Source organism: Corapipo altera, unplaced genomic scaffold (assembly GCF_003945725.1).
Source record: "Corapipo altera isolate COAL_440 unplaced genomic scaffold, ASM394572v1 22b, whole genome shotgun sequence".
NCBI lineage: Eukaryota > Metazoa > Chordata > Aves > Passeriformes > Pipridae > Corapipo > Corapipo altera.
The window spans coordinates 3,368,407-3,391,959 of NW_020884876.1; the positions used below are offsets into that span (position 1 = coordinate 3,368,407).

Consider the following 23,553-nt stretch of genomic DNA (forward strand, 5'->3'; position numbering starts at 1 on the left):
TGTTTTGAGACCCAGACACCTTGTGCAGTACACATGTTTCTGGGAGGCATGATCCACAGTAGACTGCTCCAGTGGGCTCTTCTGAATCGGGGGGGAAACCTCAGGGGAATGTTGAGATCGGTGCCCCAGAATGGCCTCCCCAGTCCTCTCACTTGCATTGCAGTGGGCAAGTTGTTCATCAGAGACAGGAGCTGCAGGATCTTTCCCACTTGTGCCAGGGACAGAGTTGGTATTTGGTTTGATTGTCAGAGTTTGGAGGGTTAAGTCCTGCCCTGGCAGATGGAATCCAAGAGGAGAAGAGGGAAGAGGAGTTTTATCTCTTCCCAGGGTCATGTCTGGAGAAAAGGGGGCTCAGGGTAGAGCTTCTCTCTCTCTACAACTCCCTGAAAGGAGGTTGTGGTTAGGTGGGAGTTGGTCTCTTCTCCCAGGCAACTAGTGACAGGACAAGGGGAAATGGCCTCAAGTTGCAATGGAGGAGATTCAGTTTGGATACCAGGAAGAATTTCTTCACTGAAAGGGAAGCATTGAAACTGAAAGCATCGGAACTGAATGCATTGGAACAGTGTCTTGGTTTGAGACAGTTTGGGGGGGTGCAGACTTTGAACAGAAGTCTCCTCCCTCTGATTCAATACCCCTGGTTTCTCCAATATAGACGGAGACCAAATAGGCCCAGATGTAAGTGAAAAAATAACTCTTTACCAAGAAGAATGATAATAATGATATTGATAAAACTGGGTTAAACCAACTGGTGAGGAGAAACTTCCCAAGCTCTGGCCACTGAACCAAATCAAGATGGCACCTGGCCTCCCCCACATGGAGAAAACACACCTGGCCACTGGACGAGACAAGATGGCTGCCCTTCCATGTGGTTTGCCTCTCTCACACCCAGAAAACCTGACAGGAATGGTTGGAGGGTCAGTGCTGTCAGGAAACAGCAGATACCTGGGTTTTGATACCGGCAGACACTTGTGTGGCACTGCAGTGAGGCTGCAGTGCTGGTACAGGCAGTCAGAGCAGGGCTGCAGACCCCCCAGGGGACTGGAAGAACCTGCAAGACACCTGTTGGATCCAGAGATGAGACTTGGTTGTCACAATTTCTGTATTTGTTGGTCGAAATGGTGGTCACAGTCCAGGTCTGTTGAGGCAGTCTGGTAGAAGTCCCAGATAGTCAGTAAAGTCCTGTGTGGTGAGGAAAGAAAACCAAGTGTTGAGTGAAATCTAAGTGTGGTCTTTTATTGGGATTAGGCTAGGTGGGAACAATGCCAAGTACCTCCCTTGGCACAGGGATTTCTACACTGGATGATGTCATACTGGATCAGGGGACATTTCAGGAGTCTTTGACACCTTCTAAGGTGGTACAGCTGCCTGTTACATCAGCAGAAGTGAATCCATTATGGCCCATCAGCAAAGACGAGTATCTTCAGGCTATGTGTGTGAATTGTCCCTATACTTCCCTGGAGAGCCAAGTTACCACAGCTGAGTCATCTGTGTAAAGACAAAGAAACACTACCCCAGCTAGAAGGATTTGCCTCTCTCCTTAACTTGTTCAACACCCAGCTTGTAGCCTGAGGTGGCAGGTGGTCAAATGTTTGAGTCATTAATCACTAGCAGTTCAGTCTCTTTAAAGAAGGCAAAACACCAAAAAGCAAAAAAAGGCATTTTTGGAGAAAAGAGAAAAGGTAGATACCAGAATTTTTGTGTAACCCAGGACAAACAGGCTACCCAGGGAAGTGGTGAAATGACCATCCCTGGAGGTATTTAAAAGATGTGTGGAGATGGCACACATGTTATGGCTTACTGGGCATGGTGGTTTTAAGTCAGAGGTTGGACTTCATCTTGCAGGTCTTTTCCAACCTTTATGATTCTATGAATAAATACAAGAGTAAGATATTTTCTAATTGCTCCAGGGATGCATACTGCTAGTGGTAAAGGGAAAGCTTAAATCCCCATTTCTTCTTTCTACTCCACTGCATTACTTCTGGCCTTTACTCCTTATCATATCTGGGGGACTTACTAAATTATCTAAGCTTTGAAACATGTCTTAAATGGAATTTCTTCCTTTAAACTTACAGAAATAGTTCTCTTTATGGATCTCAGAGAACTTCAAGGATGTGGGGATGTAAAATGGGGGGACATCTGAGCACTGGGGATATCTGAGACAACTCCTGACACATTTCTGGGCAGACATCTGCAAAAATAGGAGCCTCCTTCCCCAGCTCTACTATGGCACTCAAAGAAACCTTTGGATACTGCAAGAATGGCAATACACCGTTTGAGCACATGTTGTGGTCTTGAGGGTCATTTGAGCTGTGCAGGAGACAAAGCTGAATGGTGTCAAAACTGCCCTTTTCTGTTTCTCCTCCCATTTGTATAGCAGATACTGGTCCCCAGCCCTCCTTCCCAGTTAGCAGAATGCTAATTTGCCTGTGGTACTGGGAAGTCTCAGCTCATCTCCAAAAACAACTGTTTTCAGTCTTAACATACCAATGTTATGGACTGACTTTTTTTTTCCTCCATCCAGGAACTATTTATTTTGAGATTTATCTGAATGAGATTTCTCTCACTTTGATGATTATGATCACAATACTTTGTTTTAAAAACACAAAGGACAAAGAGGGACCTCTGGGATTAAAGGTAAAATGTATGAAGGGTGTGAAAGTTTGGAACAGATTTTGTTCAAAGATACAAGAAAATCTCAGCTAGGGGAGGTTTCCAAATGTGACAGAATAGGCAGCCGTGACCATCAGATTTTCAAAAATCTGTGACACTGGCTATAGGTCAGCAATCACAATATTGCTTACAAGAAGGAAGAAAATGGAATTCACCAAGTACAGACCAATTAAGCTGATCTCAATAGTATTTTAGGGATGTAGAACACATTTTCAAGTGAAAAATTAACAAAAGACATGAAGCTAAATGGATTATAGGATAAAATAAAACATGAATTTACCGAACGTAGACTAAGCTAACCTAACTCAGTCTGCATTTGTTCTTGTAACAGAAATTATGTTCTGCATACAGGCAGTGCTCAGGCTTTTGTCTCTTTGGACTTAAGTAAAGTATTTAATACAATGAGCCCCATGGAAATTTTTTAATGAAACAGTTAAGATGGAGTTGCTAAAAAGTTGTCAGATGTGAAAGATGCTATTAAGAGGCATATGGAAATGGATCATGCGATAGGAAGAGCTTCCTATGTCTGGAAGCACACTTCATATGCATTTTTTGAGGATCAGCCATGGTACTAATTTTAGTTGATATTTTCATCAGTGACCCTTGCACAAAAGGTAGGAAATTGATCATTTGGTTTGGCAGCAAGTAAGAAAGTGCTGTCAATAAACTGAAGAGAAAAATGTCAGACAGGAAGAAACAGACCTGCTCAATTATTGGGATAATAGAAATGAAAAAAGTGTAGTTGTGCAAGTGCCAAAGCATGTACATCTATTGAGAAAAATTTTTGCTGGATCTTGAGAGTTTAGTAATGGGAAATGATAGAAGATGAGAAAGAGCTATAAAAAAGCTGATACAGTACTACATTATTTTTTTTTTTTACTGTTGAGATAAGGAATTATTCATTTTGCTATACATGACTGGTGAACTGTCAGTAAGCACACAACACACGATTCTGGTCAGCTTATTTGTAAACAAACTGTAACAGAAGTAAAAAAATTATAATCGGGAACACAAGATTTACTTTACAACAAGAATTGGAGAAATCCTTGCTTGCTGCCCCACTGTCTTACCAAAATGAGGATGGAGAGGGAACATGATTGCTCTTTTTAAGTGATCTATAAGGACAGATAAGAAGTGAAACATGAGAAAAAAGTTAATGACCAGAAGAAATTTAGACTAAAGATTAAGAAAATGCTTCTGAGAATCTGAAGTGAGATTATGAGATGGTTTCTGAGAAGCAGTGGGAGGATTTGCACACTGTGAAACAGTGCTTGTTAATGCCAGGACAGGGATTACCTGACACGCTAGGCTGTTACGGCAGGGGGCTGGATTCAGTCTGAAGCACCAAAGAAATCAGTAGGAAACAAGTTAGTAAAGAGAAAAACAGTTGACAGACTGCTATCTAAACTTTTCAAATATTCAGTCCACCACTTAGTTGTTATTACAAAGTGAAGGTTTCAGCAAGGTAATAAAGGAACTATTGCAAGGTCTCCCAGGCCCTGAGAAAAAGTACAAACTCACTTTGAGAAGAAGACTTTAGAAGAAGTGTGAGGGAAGGAGAGGGAATCTCTCTCATTGAAAGACAACAGGAATAAGGCATTTACCTAACCCCATACCCATGTTAGGATACCTGACACACCAGCAGGATTGACAGGGAAGGCAGCTGTTGTCAGTGCAGCAAAATATCCATACTAATTTCGTGTATAGTAAAGATGCATGTTAGCCTCTACTTATGTGGTTGCAAAAATGGGATAGGGAGAGAAAGCAGCAAAATTCAAATTTAGCCACCTTGAGCCTTCTCTGCTGGCATTCAACAGAGGAAGTGCTTACAGCTTCTGCCCTGTCCTCTGAAAGCAATGCCAGCATCTCTGCAAGAGGAGTTGCTCAGAGTCCTGTGCATGGGGTAGGGACTTCCCCAAGATTATGACTATTTAAACCACTGTTTTTTTCTTTTCACTGCTAAATGGCATTCTCAGTCCTTTAGCTGAATTGAGCATGTTTTACTTTAAGTGGATGCAGTGAAGCACAGAACAGGCTATGCTTAAACCTTTGGTGATGGCTTTAAATGGGAAAGACTGGTTGAGTTTAAGTTGAATCCTTTCATGGGACATCAGCTTATTACTACTGATAAAATTTTTGCTAAATGCCATTTTATTGTTTTTTGGTTTTTTTAAAAAATCCATACACACAAGAAAACAGCAAAACACCAAAATAAACAGTCCCATGTGGAACAGTCCCATGAAAACAGCTATGCCAAATGCTTCTTTGACACATTTAACATCACTGTAATAATAATTTTTGAAATTGTTTCAGAATGAAAATGAACATAACAACCTGCAAATAGCTTATGCGTATTCATGCCTTCCATGTGTTAACTGCTAGAGAATGGCCTCAGATTTCTTCAGAATATAAATTTTTACTTATTTAGCATGCTAGTTGGTTACTCTGAGGTAGCACATGTGAAATGAATTTGCAGTTTCTATTACAGCTAGTTGAAATTTTCCAGCACAACACTTTTTCAAATTAAAAAAAAAAAAAAAGTTAGCTCTACCCATTGATCAGGAAGGCAATACTTTGTAGGATAGTATTTGTTCAGATAATGTGACAAAACATGAATAGGTTTTTATGAGAAGTGTTTTCCAAATAATCAGGAAGATAGCATGGGTGATTTTTGTGTATTCCAGAAGAGCTCCACCATAGGAGTAGTCCCCACACAACTCTCATTTGGTAAAACCCCTTTTGTGGAACAAGAAACTGAGTTTGAGAAATCCATCTCTTGTGAAAGGTCACCTCCTGGCTCCATAGCTATAGCCTAGCTTCCTGCCATTTTTCTGTAGCTGGAGTCGCAAAACTTCCAGATTCCTATTAAATCAGCAGCCAAAACCAGCTCTGACTTCCAACCCTCCTTACATAAATCATGATATGCAAAATTAACAATGATATAAAAGCATTATTAGAGAAAATCAAGTTTTCCTTGAAAGCCTACAGTAATTTCCAACTTTTAAAAACAGATCTAGTTAGAAAAACCTTTTTTGTTTTTCATCTGTGAATATCTGTGAATAAAAATATTTTGCCTCAGCTTTATCATATTTATATTGTCCTAAAATAGCTAAAAATCATTAAAATTCATGTTTGATGTTTGAGTCACTTCAGCCTTGCCTAAGAAATAATGCTCAGAACCAACTTGGTTTTGTTTTGTTTCAGTTTGTTCTCTGTTGCTTAGTAGACTTTTAGGGCTTTAGTGAGATAGTTCCAGCTGACAGATTTTTAAATGGAAAAACGCCCAACATCACTGCAGTAAGACAAACACTAATCCTTGTTTGTGCAACACAGTGTTGGGCAGAAGTTGGCTTTGAGTAATTTTTTTTAGGTATGAAAGGCCACAAAGCTGCATTTGTAGCTTGGTCTCAAAAGTCGGTTCAAGTGAGCTGAACAAAGATAGACTGCTACCACTGTACCATTTCTGTACAACACTGCAGTGTGGATTTTCCAAGGGATCCTAATTCCCTTTGGGAAAATTGGAGTGATGGTTTCTCAGTACTTTTGGAGAAAGGCCCATAGTAAGTTATTTAATTACACTTAGTAATTATGTATGCACTAGTGAGTACAGGAAAAAATGACCATACATAGGATAAATAGTTAACTACATGATAAAAAAATAAAGATCTTATTAAAATAAAAAGGGAGGCAAAACATAATAGGATCTAAAGTACTTAAGGAGGTAAAGACAGAGAGAGAGTTTATTGGCTTGATCCTATAAAGGACTTAAATACCTAAAGTCGGATTTAGGAAGAATTCAGGTGCCTAAGTTAAAAAATGTGATGACAGCTCACACAGCTGCTGCCTAACACAGAAATGCCTTGAATCACAAGGCTCTCACTTAATTCTAATTGTATGTTTAGAGTGTCTTGAATTTTACTTGTGTGCACATTCAGTGTGCAGCAGCTAGAGCAGTTTAGCACCTATTTCCCATTCAGTGTCAGCCCTCAGCTGAAATGTCCAAGGACACTCTTTTGTCAGTGTTCTCAGGCCACAACAGGCACTCTCATATTCAGAGATTCTCAGTTTGCTGTAGCTGCTTGCTTTTAACATGAAGGATGGAGAGATTGAATAACCTTTTATTTAACAACCTATCTGTTAGATTACTGATATGAGAGTTAGAAGATTCAGTTTGTTTCTGTCTAACAATGTTCAAACTCGTCACCTCCCTCTAAGTAGTGTATCTTAAAGAGTGACTGCAGGAGTTTAAATAGTCTTGGGAGCCTGAATTAGAGATGAGGATCTGTCACTCCTTGCTAAATGCCCAGTTCCTTGGGCTAATTCTCACACATCATTTCTATTCCTACAAAGGACAGAATTCTTTGCTTCACAGTGGCACAGCTTTAGCAGAATTGTGTTTTTTTCCAATAGCCCTGACTCTTGCTGGGTAGACTCACTTTTCTGCCATATGTTGATTTGAATCTTTTTTGTTTAATGGGGATACACAGCAACAATAGTTTGCTGTATGGAAGGCGTTTGTTTTCTCACTTCCTTCTGTTATCCTGGCTGTGATTTAACAGAATACCACAAGCTCTGATGCTTTCTTCTTTTTTTTTTTTTTTTAACAGAATGGTAATTGGATTCTACAGTTAAGAGGACTCTAGACTGTGAATTTTAAGCACATGGTGTTGTCTGTGTTATGATCTGAATTAAGTTTCTACGGAGTGGCAATAATGCTGCTGCCTTCCTGGGGTTTGGTAAGTCTGTCAATTATACTTTGAAATTGTGGAAATACACTGACTATCCTGGAAACACCAATGAGTGAAGTCACTCATTTCCCTTTAATCATGTTCATTGTATTTTTCCTTTTCCCATATGTGATGATATGTGGTTGTGCATTCCAAAATATAGCTGAATGTTTCTACATGTGCAGGGCATCAAACTTAAAAATGTGATAAGAAGGTTTTGTTTTAATTTTTTCCAGTTTAAAAAAGTAATTTAGCTCCAGATATAAGTCATATTTGCCTGTCTTTTTTAAGAACAGAAACTTTGGACTGATTGGACTCTTTCCTTCAGCCAGTGTTGCCTGGTGAGAGAGTTGCATATAATATCCAGATTTATAAAATAGCTAAATATTTGGTGGAATATGTGCTCCTATTAATATTAATTGCGGTTATTCAAATGACATTGCACTTATGGTGTGAAGTATTAAATTTAAAGAGATAAAGTGCAGGAGCTATTGGTGCAGGACTGTGACTGAATAACAAACAAAAAACAGAATAATAGTGAAGGAAGTGCTAACAGGTCTTCAATTAAAGAAGATTTTTTTTAATAAAAATTGCTCACTAAGAAAGTGTGCAAAAAGCAAATAAGTCAGCTTATCAGGATGTTTTCCTTCAGCTGAAAGCTGTTGGCTGACGGTTATGTTGCATATACTACCTTTTTTTTCTGTGTGTTAATGTAGTAACATTAAAGAAAAAGTTCAAACTGATTGTTTTAAAAATAACGTATAGCAAAAGAAAAGGTAATAATTGGGGTATCTGTTCTGTGTTCTAATCTGATATTTAAAGAACAATTTATCTTGGTATCTGTTTATATATTCTCTAATATTTTCTAATATATTCTCTGAGAGAATATATATGCTCTCTAATATATCCCCTCCTATCAAGTTGGATGTTTGCATCTATTAATGATCATCCTCTGAGATAAATTTTATTGAGATATATTTGGTTTTGAATATAGTTTGCCAAATAGAAGCAGTCTCTTTTAATTTATAATAATTATTATTCTTTTTTCTTATACAAGTAGAAAAAGAGAAGAATTAAAGTCATTACATCATATTTGCATTAAAAGTATGCCTGTGTTGTAAAACCAAATCTTAAACTGAGGGAGAAGGAATGAAAAAAGCTTATTATGCTAATATCTAGCCTCTTGAATAAAACCTCTCATTTCTGGGTGGTCAATAATAAATGTAGAATTAAATTCAGAGTTTCAGTCAATTAAATACATTTTAAGGAATGCATATAGAAATCAGAAAATACTTGGCAGCCTACTTACAATGGTAAGTGAAAGAGAAAGCCCCTTATTTGTTACTACTGGACTGGACTTCAGGCTGGAATAGGGTGTCCTACTATGGACCATGATTGTCAAGTACCTTTGCCTACAACCAGATAGTGTACATCAGTGTTGTTAGTACTAGATAAATCACTAAGTTTCTAGATAATGATAAAATTGTTATCAGTCTTTTAAAATTCAAAAGGAGTTGTTGAAGTTACAAAACTTGGGCTTACTTATTTTTCTTAGACTAGGTCTTTCGGATCGGAGGAGCAACTACTCCTTGTCATAGATATTTCTTATCCATAGAGTTCCATAGAGTTTGTATATCCACTTTATCTAATGGGTGTTTTCTTATCTAATGGGTGTCCTTTCTTCAAAGGTTTTAGAGCACTTGGCAAATATTTCATGTCAATGAGAATAGGCAATACATTATTTTTTCCCCCCAAAACTATGAACAGTACTCTTTACTAAATGTAGTGTTATGTGCACAACATCTGATCTGGACAAAAAGTGGTTACTTTAAATTTAGTCAAGGTGGCAGAAGACATCTAGTTAAATCACCTAATTGGCAATAACTTATTCTGACTATTCAGTATCCCCTTTCTACTTTGGCTTGTACCTATTTACTGTTACTTATGTCCTATTTGCTGCTTGGGCATTAGTAGCATCACCCAGCAACACACTGTGCACTATAGGCTAGGATATCACAACCACATCTCTTCCACCTTTTCTACATGCATGCTGCAGGAAATATACACCTTTATTTCACTTTTTCCAAAGACACCAGATAACAGGGTTGAACTGGGAGACTATTAGTTTTTTTCAGTGAACACAAGATCATACAGGAGAGAAATGAACACTCAAATTCTTCTTTTCAGCATGATTGTATAAAGAACATTGTGTTTCAGTCTTTCTCCCACCTATCTTTCTCCTTCACCATATTTATACAAGGAGATGATTGAGTACCTGGTCTTTGACTGTTGTCCACAAATATTCTATGCAGGGACAAAAGAACACTTAATTTCTTTTCTGTTCCTGAAAAAGCAATAGAAGTTGGAGTTTTTTTCCTCCAACATATATTGGGCGTAATTTGTCCAAGCAGTGGTACTAAGTTTCAGTCGTATTGAGTCTTGGTTGATCACGCTTTCTCTCAGATGGCTCTGTGGTAAGTAGCCCATCCCAAATGGACTCCGTGTCTCTTACATGTTCTGTCCTTGTCATACTATATATAAGCATTACATTTTAGGGATCTTTTTTAATGATTTGTGTCCCTTAACTCCTGATTTTCCAGGAAGGGTTTCACAAGAGCTGAAAGACTGTGATAAGCCCATGCATATGAGAGTATTTTTAAACTCACATATTTTATTATGTTCATATTTCTACCTCTAATAAAAAATATCATGATATTTTAAGTGAACAGCTTATCCTGCTGTTTTTCAGGGATTTGCTGACATGCTGGATCTGTTTCACATTTGCATTTTGCTATGCTGATATTGATAGACCACCTGAGAGCCCCACCTTACACTTAGTTCATGCTTACCCTTCTCTGAAGAGCTGAAAACCTGACCAGCTGTTGCCATCATTTTTCTTTGTGACACACCACAGAGCCTTCATCTTACAAAGTGCTTGGTTTGTGTCCTGGGGCTCTCAACTGTGGAGATTTGATGTATTGCTCACTCTGTCAAGTTTCATGGCTCCTGTAATATTTCATCCTTCTGCTGGTACTGCTTTAACACCTTAATTCCTGGCCGTAGATCTAAGCCAAAAGTTAACTATGTAGACTAGATGTAAATATTTATTATTAATTGTAGAAATAGAAGATGCAACATGTTTTTCTTTATTCTTTTTAAACATTTGAGTTTTAAGAATTGGAATGGGCTACTCAGGGCGATGGAATCACCATCCCTGGGAGTGTTCAAGAAACAACTGTATGTGGCACTTTGTGCTATGGTCTTGTTGAAAAGGTGGTTATTAGTCAGAGGTTGGACTCGATGATCTTGGAGGTCTATCCTAACCTAAATGATTCTGTTATTTATTAAAAAAAACCCCAAACCCTCAGAGGTTCTTTTTCTTGGTACCTGGATGACCTTAGTAAAAATGATTAGTGGAAAACTCTGGTGGTTACAGGACTAATGCCTGTGGGTGACAGTCTCTCAGAATTTTTGAGTTCTGCAACATCATTAACAAAATAGTTTGGTCAGTAATTGATTCCAAGCTTAAAAGCAGGTTATAATGATTGTAGGGCTGAGTCATATCTTAGACATAGTAACTAAGTAAATTGTTATGGTTAAATAAACAATAATACATCAGAATGAAAGGTTTCTGAATAAGCTATATGCTGATAGATTATAGCATAGCAGAGTCTGCCTGTCAAGAATGAGGAACAAAGAAGGCGTCAGCCTATAGTCTCATTTATCCAGGTGTCTTTCTCATTGAAAAAGACTTACATTGTAAAAGAAATGCCAGGTATTTGTAGAGGGGAATTTTAGGTAGAATAAGTAATTATTAGGAAGGAGGAAGCAAAAGGGAAGGTAGGTAATGTACATTTCCAAAGTCATCCTCCATATCTCTGATTATAGTTACACTAGTGGGACTGAGCTGTCCCTCTTCTCACTGAAATCACCTCTTTACAGATGGTGTAAAGATGGAAAGTCATGGATGTGGCTGCTTTCTACTCTCTGCCGTCACCTAAAGCAAAATATAGGTTGTGTTGAGATTGTACTATAGTTTAGATTTCCCTGTGTCCACAACTGTTTTGGGAGCGCAGTGTTAACTGGAAGGAACCTCCGATCCTTCCTTTCCTGCCCTAAACAGAAGCATATGAATGATAACATGCACCAATAAATCTGAAACAAGTCTTCAGTCTTGGTACTGCTTCATTTTGCAGTGATGGTCTCCTTTCTGTAGATCTCAATAGAAAACATAATGCCTTTATCAATTCTTACTGCAAATAACAGCTTCTCCCTAGAATAACTATATTAAGAAATCTTGCTTTAAAATTATAATTTTAATGTGATTTATATAAGAAATAACAATGCCTATAGAATGATTGATTGTTGCTTTTAAGTAAGGACTTGTACGATGTCATTGTCTTAGATATTTGAGTCACTTGATTTTTTTTTAATTTTGGTTTTTGGAATACTGGGTTTTACCTTAGATTCCACTATTGTTTCCACTGCTTACCTCATTCCTACAATTCTCATATGATTATCCTATTGAAATAAAATATATACATGAAAATATGTGTATTATACCTCAGAACAATGTATTTATAACCTTTCTTAAAACATTTGCATTAGCTTCTCTAAGGCTTAGTGTTTTCTGAAACAAAATCAAGAAGAGTTTTAAATGAAGAGAGTAATAACTGCCTTAAATAATAATTAAAAAAAAATTACTGCTTTCACCCCTGTTTGTACTTCTGTCTGTAAAAGTGGTACAGTGTGCTTTTCTGCATTCCAAAAATGTCAGCGGATTATCTTCCCTGCGATTGGTGAGAAGTGTGCTGTGCAGGTCCTGTTTTCAAAGGCTTGCCCCCTTTTAGTTATTTGAGCTATTATAGGCTCTTCTTACAAGTAAACAGCTTGATTCATTGCTTCATAATTTGTATTGTCTGACAGAAGGGAAACAAACTGCTTGCACTTTTAGCTAAGGGGAAGGACATGCAGGTGGTGGAATCACTGGTACCGAGTAGGAGCTGTTGGTTGCAGTGTGCTGATTGAGTTTATCCTGCAGCCAGGGGGAAGGTGCTGCACAATGGAAGTCTGAAGACCAAACTGGGTGTGCAGCATGGGGCTGGTGGACCTACTCTGCTTAACTGCTGTGTGGGTCACCGGCTTCTTGGTGTACAGTGGTCTTCTGGTCAGGGTCACTACTGCATATTAGAGGTTATAGAAAAGAAATTTTTGAACTGTTTATAGAGTGTGTGAGCTTCCCTCCAAAGCAATCAGTGTTAGTGTTGTTATTATTATCTGTGCTTGTCTCTAGTCCTGCTTTAATCCATATTGCAAACTACCAGCACTGCCCTATCAAAATGTACATACTGCTTTGAGAAGACACTGCTATTTCCCCTGCAGTGGAGACAGTCTTGTACTTCCACTCCTTGGAGTTAGGATCAGGCCCTACAAAAAAAGTCTGTGAAAATGCTCAAGACCAATTAAAAATTAATTGTGAAGCAAATTCATGATGCTTATTAAAAATTCCATTGTTGTCATGGAAGGTGTAAGGTAGTGGTGAATGAAATGAGGAAGTTCTTTTTCTAAGGTAGCATCCAATTTCTGTTTTTCTTTCATTCCAGATAGGAAAAAAGTTATATTTTTTTTAATTTTCGACCACTCAGTCAAGATACAGACAGACACGCAAACACACATCCCTAAAATTGGAATTATTCATATTTATTTAGAAACAGCTGATGTAACATGCTTTATTTAGTGTTTTCTAGACTAGTTGGGAACAATGTTTCATATGAGATGGAGAAAACAATAACAAAGAGCACGAGGACCTGTGGCCTAGCCAGGTGACCAGACTCTTGGAGGCACAGCAAGAGCTGCAGGCACAGCTGGAAGACCCCAGAGTGTATCGCAGTTAGACTGGGAGGGTATAAAAGCCCAGGGTTTCTTTTGTTTGGACCCCTCCTTGGAGGCACCAGCTTGAGTTGTTATTCTGTTGTTGCACCATGATTAAAATATTTTAGGGATACCCAGAGGCCTGAGATTCTGCTATGGGAAAACCTGGAGTCGAGCTGGTGAGGAAACTTGGTCTGACTCTGTGAATGTGGGGTGTGTAGCTGTGAAGACACCTTGATCCCAGCTCTGCTGTTGCACATGTGACTGCCAGAGTGGCTTCTGGATGGTCAGACAGGAAAGCTTCCTTAACGCATCCTTCAGTGGCTTCTAGCTGTGTTGTGTCAGAGCAGAATGGGACAAAGTGGCAGTGAAGTCCCTGTGCACTATTCTGTGCCTTTTGCTCTCGTCTTACCTCAGCTGTTGTATCTGCACAATTTCTAGGACGCTGAAAGGCCTGGTGTAGCCATAAACTACCAGCTGGTTTTTCACTAGAGAAATTTCCATGGAAGTCTGCGTTTGGACACAGGCAAAGGAAGCACATGCCAGTGACTGCTGGGAGCAGTTGCTTTGTTCCATCTGTGCAAGAGCTGCAGCACCGTGTACAGCCTGTAGTACCTTCCTCTTGCTGCTTTGCTGATGTTAAGGGAGGAAAGTGTTGGAAAGCACAGAATAGTAGTTGCTCGAAAGTTTTCAGTAGCTCTTCCCAGCCACTGATTTCATGCTGTCCTCGTTTTCCTCCTACTTTATGGATCATGCTGCTACAAAAGTAAAACTTTTCTAAGAATTTTCTCTGACTTTCTAGGCACAGTTTATTTCATCACCCACCCTCCACCCCTTTTGTATGACAAGCCCTTTCTGGTTTCTGGAACCTCAGATAGTGTAGAAGTGTTATGAGATAGATGGTTTTTTTAGGGAAAAACTGCTTGCAGAAGTAATAGTAGGAAGTGCTTATGTAGGAGTATGGTGGGAATTTAAATTTGCCTTGACAAACTAGTTATTGACAGTGAATTATGTTTTGAGTGATCTTTTGTACAGCTGGAGTTATGCTGGTGGTTTTGTACCAGTGGAGATTTCCAAATATTCTGCCAATATATGTACAAGTACAAGGTGACACCACTGCAAAGAAGTTACAGAACAAGAGGCAATGAGCACAAACTGAAATAAAAAATAAGGAAAATATTTTTTACTTTGAGGGTGGTCAAACTCTGGAACAGGTTGTCCAGATGGCTTGTTGAGTGTTCATCCTTGGAAATATTAAAAACCTGAGGAAATATGGCCTGAACAACCTGCTGTAGGGAACTCTCCTCAATCAGAGAGTGGACCAAAGACCTCCAGCAGTCCCTTCCAGTCTAAACCAATCTGTTATTCCGTTGTTGTAAGAAAAGCATGCCATAATCCTTTTTGAAGTAGTAATTCCCTGGAGTATTGTTCCAACTTCCTACAATTCATGGTTTATACACTTCTTGATACATTTTTTTGTCACTTTAGGACATTTAATTATTTAAAAGGATGTAAGTGTAAATTACAAATGTGAAAAACAGACACCAGAATCATTTTTAATTAACAGCTCCAATTGTATAGTCACATAGTTGCAAAGTCTGAAGTTGAAACTTCCATTGACTTCATGGGGCTAAGGATTTTATCTAACATAAAAATCAAATTAAAGCAAAGTGAGTAGGTTAGTTATATATTTAAACATTCTATAAAACCAAAATCTCTGATAATAAAAGTTCAAGTTACTTCTGCCTCCAAACATCGAACAGCTGTCTCTGGTCTGCTCTTTGCACAGTGTCCTAATTGCAGTGCACCAGCCATGTGCATTACTTCCTGGCATGAATGGTCTGGCTGCTTGGCAGAAGGGAAGAGCTGAGAAGCTTCATTATTCCTTAGAAAGGCTTTTAAATGTGTAAAAGCAGCCTGGGAGTGCACAGTTGAGGAATGGCCCTTGTATATGACAAGCCACACTTCATACTTTGCTGTATAAAGAAATCTCTTGATTTCTGATGTTTGAGAATGGAAAATATTATTCTCCTGTTTGATAAATGAAACTGTTTGTCTGCAAAGCAAGCATATAAGTAATAGAATAAACATATTTTCTCACTAAAGGGATAGTTTCAGGAAAAGAGGATTAAAATTCTTGGAAAATCAGCGAGGCAGCTACAAGTGTCAGGTGATTATATGGTCTTACATAAGTGCAGTGTTTGGTGTCTAGCCAAGTATTTCTAAAACTTATAGGGCAACTTCTGTTCACATTTAGGCAAGCATAAAGCTGAAAGCATTTCAAAAACTCAAAAGTGTTTGCTCCTACGTTAGAGCTTTTTTTTGAAAAGAAAGAAAAGAGTCTGTATTAAGTTTTTTTACTACAGCAGTTCCGAAAGGGGATGATGTGGTTATAACAGGGTCTTTTGCAAGAATTGAATTTTACTCCTGCCTTTCTTGTAGATCTCCTGTGCTGTATGGGACAAGCCATTTTGTGGCTTGATTTCTGGCTTAACCACAGCAAATATGTTTTTGTATGTCTGATACTGAAAGAATATAGTTTGTGTGGTGGTGGGCGTGGTTGGTAGGTACATTACCTATTTTTATATGGCAGTGTATTACAACAATTTTTTTATTGTTTTGGTTTCATGAAAAAAAAAACCCCTAGTTGGAACTAACTGGGAGAAAGTCTTTTTAAGTGTGGGTTTTTTAAAAAAATTTACTCCTATTTAGTCTAGTACTGCAGGTGGTGATAAACTGCTTCTGAAGTGAACCTATCTTAAATAAGTAATTTGTTTGTATTGTTTGGCAGATGTTTTTAGAGTGTAATAATCTTAAATTTTTTTTTTCCAAGATAGTATTCAGAATGCAAATTGTGCTCCATAATGTTATTTTTCTTGTACATCCACTCTTTTTTTATATCATGCTTAGTTTTTGAGTAGTTTACATCCTATCCCTTTTTCACTTCAGGTTTGATTTAGCTTTAAACTTGTTGAGAGACATAATACCATTGAATAATTCTTTTGACTCTTGCAGATCTTCAGGTAGTTAGAATTAGAAAAGGAAGATCTTGCATTGGTAGAATATTGCTTGTAGTGCTGAAGATGATGGGCTAAATCTGGTGAGTACTAATTAGGTAGAATTTGTCAGTCTGTCAATCAGTCAGTCTTCCAGATTTTCCTGATCTCATACTGAACACACACCAAGCAAGAGAATAGATACAGTAAATTCAAGAAATGTCTTCAGAATGATCCTTCTTTCAAAAGAGATTTATGAGATTTATGAACTGATGTTCGAACAGAAGCATAAAATGTTTCCAGATGACAACAGGATTAAAGATGTCACAGACATCTCAGGAAAGGCAGTCAGAATAGACAAGAATGCATTTGGAAATGTGTTAGCTTTTACTGAAAGTGTGGATTTGGACATAAGAGAAGTCCTGGAATGCCTGCCAGGCTGTGTTCTCTGTGCCCACAGGGCTTTTAGCACTGTAGTTGCCCACCAGGCAGCATCAGATGAATCATCATGAAAAGCAAACAAGACAACTTTACTTGAGAGAGAGAATATAGAATATGAACAATCCAACTGCCATCTGTATGTTTTTCTGATGAATGGCATTATCATCTCTTTTTGTGCCAAATGAGTAAACTGTTTTCACCACACAAATACTGTCTATTCCACACATATGACATGCTAACTACCAAGCACCCTGAAGGGTGATGTTTGCAATGTGAGTTCACTCTGCTTGTTGGAATCCTATCCAACAAGTTCTGGTTAGAAAACTAATGCCAAAAGAAGTGTAGGTCTGCGATGAATGTTAGGTCATCAAAACTCCACAGCTTTCCAGGAACTTGTAAAATGCAACTGCATCCATCATTCTCACATTATTAATTAAGTACGTGTTAGCAACCAGTTGACTCAGTTACAGATAAATGTACAAGCTGAAAATGTATATCAAAGAAAAAAAAAAGGCAAATAGGAGGCTGTTGTGCAAGAGCGTGTCAGTGAAGAATTGGAAAAGAATAAAAAGAAGAATTAAGATGTTGAGGTATTCTCTAGTGTCTTGCAGGACCCTTACAGTACCTCTAAATTGGTTTTAGTAAGAAAAATTACATTGTTGGTTTACAGTCTATTTAAGTAATACAAATATGTATTTGATACTTGTAGAAAGAACTCTTTTTAATCAATACCTAATCTTTATAAAACAAACATTTTTTCATAATAAAGTTATCATAGCTAAACTGTACTTCAAGTAAGGTTTTCATATTAGCAAAGCCTAGAGATCTGTATTCTCAAAATGTATTCTTAAGCAACTCTTAAGATCTTAAGTTTTGGTTCATTGAGTAGTGATCCTTTGTGCAGTCTGTCTTACATATAATAAAACCTACTCACAGATTTCCCAATGCCTCTGTACAAATCCACAATTTCTGGCAGCTCATGTTTATTCAGTGATAATGTGCTTTCAGTGGAATAATACCAGTAATGGACCAATGGCTGTCTGAGCAAAGCTCTGTGGAAAGAGAAAAGTCATGAAAAACTTCAACTTTTCATATTGATTAGAGGAAACTAATTTACAGCAACAGAATATAAATATAATCAGAGTTCACATTATAAGATGAATATATAAGGGAAACAGTGTGACGTGTTTGACAGGTGTCCTTCCTGGTCATGGTGCTATTTGGTGTTTCTCACACAGCCCTGTAGTACTAAATGATTTTATTGAATGGTGTTAGCACTGCTAAGTACAACATTGAAGAATACTGCCATTACAGAGCAATAAAGTAAGATTTACCATGGAGCATACCTCCATTACACAGCTTTCAGGAGTAGTGCTGAAGGACTTTCTGAGGTTGTGTTTGTATGACTTCAGTCTTTGAAGGCCTAGCTGGGCTTTGTTTATACTTGTAACAGTACGTATTGTAAGCCATTTTTCCTTTAAGATGCGTCTTTATCTTGCATTCTGTATGTACCTTTCATCTCAAGATATATTTATTAAATAATTTATTATGCACTTGAGGTTTTTTGCCCCCCCCCATCCCCCTCTTTGGAGTGGAACAAACTGCTGTATGTCAGCAACATGACTTGTTAGGACATGAACTAATGCATAATGCCTAGTTGATACTGCAGTGCAAAGATCTGAGAGACAAAAAATACACCTTTACATGAGATTCACATCTTGACATTGGAATGGGTATCTCTTCCAATAACTTCTTAAAATTTACTGAAGCTGTTAGGACAAGAATCTTAGTCTCATCTAAAAAATGTTAGTTTCTGAAATAGTGTTTTATTAGAAATTTCATGCTTTGACCCTGATAGAGGATCAGAGATTACCTAAGGGATTACTTATGTCACTTCCTGCTGTACCTTACATTTCCGTGTCAGCTCCTGTAGTTGGTATGTGATCAACTGTTTAGCTCTGGGAAAAATAAATAAAACAAGAAGATTAAAATATATACATTTAAAATGTAGAAAAAGTTTTAGTAACTTGAAATTAAATAAAATTTGGAATAGTTCATATTTATTATTTGTAATAAATAATGCTAACACAAAGAATTTTTTAGTATCTCAGACTTATAATGCAGTGATTTGTGTCTTGAAGGGGAGAGACATTTTTTAAGCATTTCCTGATACTATTTGCCAAACTCTGTTAAATGATTTACCGAGTGGTTTCAGGGCTCAGTTATTGTACAATTCTTCAGTGTTAATAAATCACTCTTTCATCTGGAATGGAATTACCAAAAAAATTATTTCTCTTGATATTTTCTTGGAAACAGTAATCAGTTTTGTGTCTCATGACATTTGAATTCCATGATGGTTATTTGTGTTTAATTTTTTTTAACGTCTGTAATAATTTCCACATAATTTCTTTCTTTGTCTTTCACAAGAACCTCTAATATTACCAGTAGTAGTTCTGTTTCTCTATGTTGTTCTTTGCCATATTAATTACCTCATTGGCTCTCCCTTGCCATAGAGGAATCACATTTTTCTTCGAAATTGTACAGTTTTAAAAAATAGGTAAAATAAACTTGGATCCATTTGTTCAAACCTTTATTCGCCCTTTCAAACCAGAAGAAATAATGGTGTGCCCTAAACTTGGTTGTTTTCTTTTTTTTCCAGCTACATCAGGTGGTCTTGTAGAAGATAATACTTGTCCCACAAAACTTGCCTGACTTTCCTGTTGAGTGATCTGCATTCACCAAAGCTATGGTATGTCTGAAGGAGGAACGTGTCTAAAAAACTAGTGATTCTGTAACAGTTGATTCTGATTCTTCATTAAACTTGGGAGATGAGCTGGAGCTCACATCTAGTAACTTTGCTGTAAAGTCATGGAAGACAAGATGGGTCTTTGGGCCTTGCAGTCCCTCTCCCTGCCTGTTCTTTACTGTGAGTAATTCAGCTTTTGAACTTTAAATGCCCCAGGATGAGAGTTGCAATTGTATTCCTTGACAAACTGTCCCTTAGCAGAAGTCCAAACATGTGAGAAACTTTTTCCTGTTCTTCAGACTGAGAATTATCTACCTTATTTTTATTGAACTATTCTGTTTTTTCCTACCTACAATTCTAAACATTATATCTGCAAACATGTATGACCCTGCTAGTTGTTGCTTAGCCAGTTGCCTTCTGACAGCATATTTGGTGTCCAAAAAAGTAAAAGGAAAAAGCATATTTTCTTAGTTATTCTGGTTTTGCAAGTATTTTCTGAATAACTTTTGGTGAAAATTTTCTTGAAACAGAACCTTTTTGAAAGGTATAAGATGCAGTAATAAGAATTCATATTTTTCATTTGTTTTAACTTCTCCAAAATGTCTACTGTGTTGTTGACTCAGAATAGCTTTCAGAGTAGGAGAACTGGATCTCAGCCGTGATGCTTGCATAATAAAATAAAATAAAAAATAGTCATTTTGGTTTTTTTCAGTTCTCTGACTCTGTAGATTCTCCTCATGCTAACCTTTGCAATCTTTGATTTAAAAGTGCTATACAGAAGAAAGTTCACTTGTTAACAAAGCTTAGTTTGCTTGTGGTGGAAATTAAAAACATGTCTGACTGCTTTTCAAACCAGAATAGTGAATTACGTTACAGTACTGAGAAGGTTGATACATAAAGGAAAGCAAAGCCAAAGAAATACATGAGAAATCTTGAAATGAGAAATCTTGAAACTCAGATTTATTAAGTTACGATACATGGTAGCTTTGTTAATTCATCAGAAAAGAATGTTATTTTTTTTTAACTTAATGAGCACATGAGTCTGTTTATCACATGGCTCTATAAATAAGTGTCTTTGCAGATGTTTTCTCTTTGTTGAAAATACTTTTTCTCTCCTCAGGGCATGCTACACTATTAAATTAAACTATGAATTTCCTTGCTTATTAGAGAAGACAGAACACTGTGGCCAGCATAGCACTGCCATAACTTTTTAATATCAGTTTTAAGAACTATTTACAGATTATTTCAGTAGTATAGCACTGATATATTTTACCTGGCAAAACTTTCTAACATCAAATTTACAATTTTTGTCTAATATCAAATGTCATGTTGTCAGTGTTACCTCAACAAACTGAGCTGTTAATGACTGGACAGTTTCTTCAACAGGCAGAATAAACACAATCACAAAACTGTTTCTGAAGAGGCTTTATAAAACTCTAAAGAGGAAAGGATGATTGAAAAATCAGGAGTTACAGTGTAGTTTGGGAACTATGAATTATAATATACTCTGATATACTCCCATTTATTTTACATTTCAACCTGAGATAATTCATTATTCCTGTCTTTTACAGTAAAATACTGAGGTCACTTGGAAACTCAACAATTAGTAAAGAATAATAATAGCTTTCATTTGCATACCCTGTTTAAATGTGGTACCTGCTGACTTCTCAGCAGTGAAATTTGTTCAAATCTGGGTCTGCTTACTAAGATCATACTCAGGCAAATATTACAAACGTAGAATGTCTTTGCCTTCCAGTCAAGGTTGACCTGTATTGATGCTTGCAAAATTAAGCAGTTGTCACATTATTTAAATATAGCTAGAATATTTTAAAACTTGTTGAGCTGCCACTGTTTGGCTTGTGCTTCTATGCCCCCTTAGCACCCCACCCATGTGGGCTTAGGAGCTGTTGATTTCCTCTTCATGGTTTTTTTTTACTACCATCTCCTTTGGGATGGGGTGGCAAAATATGAAAGATCTTGAGAGTAAAAATCATGGGGGAATTACAGTCATAGAATCATGAAGGGTTTGAGTTTGAAGGGACCTTAGATATCATCTATTTCTAACCCCCCTGCCATGGGCAGGGACACCCTCCGCTAAAGCAGGTTGCTCAAAGCCCCATCCAACCTGGCCTTGAACACCGCCAAGGATGGGGCATCCACAGCTTCTCTGGGCAACCTATTAGTCATATTGTGATATATTGTGATATTAGTGAATTAGTTATACTGCAATCAATATTACTTTGTTGGTGTCTTTGCATGTTTTCTAGTGAAAGTAACTATGAAGAAATTCTGTCTCTCATTCTATGTTTCTTGTCATCCTCTCTCTATCACCAGGTATTTTAAAGCCTATTTCTTAGTAGGTAGCATATTACAGAGCAGGGAGTAGCATTTTGCAGAGCTCGGAGCATATGTTAAGTTTCTTACTGTTTCTTCTAGGACATGTTGTGTATATAGAGAACTATCATAACCTAAAAATATTTTGTTGCCTTAAAAGTAGACAATACAAGAAACCTTCTTGTATATTGTGAATCTGAAATCGAAGTGGAATTCATCTTACATCACTTTGTAAATACTGTGGTTTTAAAATGTGGTTGGCAGATTATTCTGATATTGACATTTCATAATAAAGTTATATGAGTTTTTGAGAACAGGGCAGTATATTCCCTGCCATGCCAAAACTAGAAAGTGTGGCTCCAGATACTGCAAGTTCCTGCCAGACAACACAGTTTGTATTAAATCATCCAACCCTTATGTTGATACTTTGCTGCAGTGGTCTTTTGTGCTGTTCTTCCTTATGTAGAGATGCTTAACGTGGATCTGTCCTTGCAAGAGAAAGTAAATGGGCTAAACACAGTCACCCTGGTTTATTGCTGTAACATCAAGGCACTGTAAAATCTGCAAACAAAGCAAATGGGAGAGAAATCTACAGCTTTCCTAATCCATTTACGTAAATCTTCAGCTTTTCAGCTCTATTTTTATGTATAAAGAGAATACCTCATCACTTGTATGTACAATCTCTTACCTTTCCCATGCACATAATTTTAGAATTTTTGAAGTGTCAGGATACCTGCACATCTTTAACTATTCTAATTATGAAATCCCTTTTGATTGGTTGAAATTAACCTCCTCCTAAATATACATAAGTAATGATGGTTGTTGGCTAATTTTTATATCATTGCTGATAAAACAGCAGATGATGAATGATCTGACAAGTATTGCAATATTCTAGCAGAAATTATTTGTTTAATTAAATTATAAGTGATAATGTGGGGTATGGGCTGTTCTGCTGTAAAGCCTGTCTGTATGGGTAATTCTCAGTTTATATCCCCTTACTGAGTGCAAAATTCCTTAAATGCAATTAAATATTGGGTTAGAGTTGCATAACATGTAGCAGCCAGCCTTTTATAAATTCATACTCTAGATTATGCAGAGATAACATTTTGGAATTGAAATATCAAGCACTTTCCTGTTTTTTTCAGCCCTGCCAAAACCCACAGTATCAAAGTCATAGTTTCTCAAGGTCTTGGAAAATAAGTTAGGTATGATTTTAAAACCTGCTACTTTGCTAACAAGGCAAAAGCATAAAGCAAAGAGACAAGGTAACACAAATCAGCAAGTCATCCGCTTCTAGTTCCTCCCAAGTTTCAGCTGACTTCCAACCAGGCCTGTGAAGCAAGCTGAAAGAATTATCTTCCTCTAGGCACTAGGCAGCAGTTTCCAAGTCAGCTTGCTCCATAATGCCTGCAGAAACTTGGTGAAAAAAGTAGATTTTATCTTGCCTGGGGATTCTAGTCCACTGCCTATAAAGATGGTGTTGACAGTGTGTTCCCTATTAAAATTGCAGTAGTACAGTATGCAACTTACATAATTATCCACTCAGTAATAGAACTCTTCAAAGCATGTCCTTACCAATCTCCTTTTAATATAAACAGGGACAATAGCCCAGGGGTTTATCTGAAAACACCCTATTCTGCTTTTAGGATATCCTTGACTCATCAACTTCACTTATTCATTCATGTGCCTATGTCAGATAGGCAGGTTGGAAAGTCTCTATTCTGGCAACCAATCCCCTGGTACTAGGGACCATTGCCTTGCACTTGGG

The 23,553-nt window shown here is 37.4% G+C and overlaps 1 protein-coding gene across 6 annotated transcripts in view; it reads left to right on the forward strand.

Annotated features, from left to right (window-relative positions):
- The window catches only part of TRMT9B (tRNA methyltransferase 9B (putative)), a 124,135-nt gene that overhangs the window by 3,727 nt on the left and 96,855 nt on the right, over positions 1 to 23,553 (forward strand). For 3 of the 6 annotated variants that reach the window (XM_027636195.1, XM_027636194.1, XM_027636192.1), the window contains exons 2-4: positions 7,278 to 7,406; positions 16,284 to 16,368; positions 19,365 to 19,454. The gene's annotated coding sequence lies outside the window, so the exon portion shown is untranslated. Of the gene's footprint in view, positions 1 to 7,277; positions 7,407 to 15,809; positions 15,832 to 16,283; positions 16,369 to 19,364; positions 19,632 to 23,553 lie in introns of those variants that run through there. The other 3 variants (XM_027636193.1, XM_027636197.1, XM_027636196.1) reach the window with 3 other exon arrangements.